The sequence below is a fragment of the Salmo salar genome, chromosome 10 (assembly GCF_965601325.2).
Source record: "Salmo salar chromosome 10, fSalSal1, whole genome shotgun sequence".
NCBI lineage: Eukaryota > Metazoa > Chordata > Actinopteri > Salmoniformes > Salmonidae > Salmo > Salmo salar.
Window position 1 is genome coordinate 38,848,563 of NC_138300.1, and position 2,951 is coordinate 38,851,513.

The 2,951-nt window shown below is 40.1% G+C and overlaps 1 non-coding gene across 1 annotated transcript; it reads right to left on the reverse strand.

Annotated features, from left to right (window-relative positions):
* Positions 1-2,400: 2,400 nt before the first annotated feature.
* On the reverse strand, positions 2,401-2,527 carry LOC123725000 (small nucleolar RNA ACA64). The gene has a single exon (XR_006757476.1). It is a non-coding gene; the product is annotated as a small nucleolar RNA ACA64 (small nucleolar RNA).
* Between the last annotated feature and the right edge of the window lie 424 nt (positions 2,528-2,951).

The window sequence follows — 2,951 nt, forward strand, 5'->3', positions numbered from 1 at the left end:
TAGCTAGCTGTGAAGATCAGGAGTAATGGTCCAGGGTTTACGGCAGGAATCCAGCGTTGTAGTGGAGAAACAGTCCGATACTGGTAGGCTGGCGAGTATTATCCAGGCAAAAAAAAAGGTCTGGTATCTGTGCAGAAGGTAAAGGCCGCTAGCAGTGGCTAACAATGACTAAATAGCTTGTAGCTAATTAGTTGGTTAGCTTCTAATGGCTAGGTGGTTCTGGCTATAAGGTCTGAAAATAAAAAATAATAGCAGTTCCGTATCACATTGGGTGAGGCAGGTTACCGGAAGGTATAATTGATTTAAAATGGAAAAGAGATTGAAAATAAAATTGAAATATATACAAAAAAGGATGAAAAATACAAAAGTACACGAGAGGACGAACAAAACACATTTGCACTGCTACGCCATCTTTTCAGAATGTATTTTGAAATACATAAAATACATTTTCTGATATATTTAACATATATTGTGATATACAGTGCCTTTGGAAAGTATTCAGACTCCTTGACTTTTTCCACATTTTGTTACATTACAGCCTTATTCTAAAATGTATTAAATTGTTTTTTTTCCTAATCACACCATAATGACAAAGCAAAAAGAAGTTTAGATTTTTTTTGCAAATGTATTAAAAAAACAACTGAAATATCACATTTACATAAGTATTCAGACCCTTTACTCAGTACTTAGTTGAAGTACCTTTGGCAGCGATTACAGCATCGAGTCTTCTTGGGTATGACGTTACAAGCTTGGGGAGCTTATCCCATTCTTCTCTGCAGATCCTCTCAGGCTCTGTCAGGTTAGATGGGGAGTGTTGCTGCACAGCTATTTTCAGGTCTCTCCAGAGAGATGATCGATCAGGTTCAAGTCCGTGCTCTGGCTGGGCCACTCAAGGACATTCAGAGACTTATCCTGAAGCCACTCCTGCGTTGTCTTGGCTGTGTGCTTAGGGCCGTTGTTCTGTTGGAAGGTGAACCTTTGCCCAGTCTGTGGTCCTAAGTGCTCTGGAGCATTTTTTCATCAAGGATCTCTCTGTACTTTTATCCGTTCCTCTTTGCCTCAATCCTGACTAGTATCCCAGGCACTGCCGCTGAAAAATATCCCCAGAACATTATGCTTCCACCACCATGCTTCACTTTAGGGATGGTGCCAGGTTTCCTCCAGACGTGACGCTTGGCATTCAGGCCAGAGTTTAATCTTGGTTTCATCAGACCAGAGGATCTTGAATACTTATGTAAATAAGGTATTTCTTTTTTTATATTTTATACATTTGCAACCATTTCTAAAAACCTGTTTTCACTTTGTCATTATGTGGTATTGTGTGTGGTGAGGATTGTTTTTTATTTAATCAATTTTAGAATAAGACTAACGTAACAAAATGTGGAAAAAGTCAAGGGGTCTGAATACTTTCCGAAGGCACTGTAATTCTGTAATATATGCTGGAATGTATTTCAAATGTATTAAATATAATTATTTGGGCAGTTTTTTTTATTTCATATGTATCCCCAATCATTTATCTAAAACTATATTTTGTATGTATTTTTTCCTGTATGTGTTTAAAATAAGGCATTTTAATGAATTATATGAAGTGTGCCTTGGTCCTTGTTGTTTTACTGACTTGGCTGTATTCATGAGGGCACACTGCAGCATAAGATTTTCATAAAGTAAAACAAAAACAAGTGTTTCATATTGGACAAGTTTGGGTTGTCCCCCCTTTTCCAGTCTATTTTCTTCCATTCATGACAAATGAATATGACCCTGATGTTTGACACCCGGACCTAAGTTGTTTGTCTGTTTACATCATGATCAGAGTAATAGCACAGTCTTTACCTATTCTCCTGTGGACATGTCTAGGTATTTAGACTGGAGCTGATGATGAAAGGACAGGACTAGCACTCTCATCTGAGGGACAGGGGAGATAGGGAGGACAGAAAAAGTAATTGATAAACCTATCTTGATTACACCAGAATCTTTTGTAGCAGGATAAATATGATTATGTGAAGTGGTGTGTCACATTCTTGTCCAGGCTGGTAGAAAGGAATGTAGGAGCAACAGGCTGTGGTGTTGTTGTCACTGCCGTCCTCTGTGGTGTTGTTGGCACTGCCCTCCTCTGTGGTGTCCTCCCTCCAGTGAGCAAACAGCTGACCAAACAGCTGAGAGGCGGTGAGCCACACCCAACAGTGGGGGAAGCACAGGTTGGTCTCAACATGAACTGGTGGAGGGAAATATTACACCATTTCACCAAGGGGTAAGCCAGTAGATCAGAGAGTAATCTATTTATTTGAGAAATCAATTAAATAATCGATGAATTGATGTAGATCTATATTTCTATATAGCCATCATCATCGACTCAAAGAACAGGAGGTGAGAAACGTGCAAAAACAGACATTTCAGGTGAACAATTGTGGCACATGAGTTTAATCACACTGCTGTACAGAGCAGGCAATAAACGTAACCTACCACAGTACTGTAGGACCAGTTGTGTCTCTCCAGACAACTGAGATATCTGAGGTGATTTTCAGACTGGGCCCACGTCACAGATATGATATCCAGAGGTAGTAAAGCTGGGTCCCTGAGCTGTTAGTGCTGTCGTGCCAATTCCTATGGTCGCAACTACAAGACAGCACAAACAGATGGCAAGACAGCACAAACAGATCTGGGACCAGGTTCTAGGTACTATTGTAGTGTCTTAACCAGGATGTTAGTGAACGTGTCCTGAGGCTTCCAGGAGGCTACAGTCCTTGGAGAGTTTGAAGACCAGGGTCAGGTAGCTGAACAGCTGTTTGTCTGCTGCCTTCTCATCCTGCTCCTCCTCAATGACACAGAGACAGATATAGAGCAGCTGTTAGCACAGGTTATATAAGATTGTAATGAAAAGATAAATACCTACATCATGCTTTGATAATGCCTTTGGAAGCATACCTTTTTAAATATTTTGATATCTTAAAAGT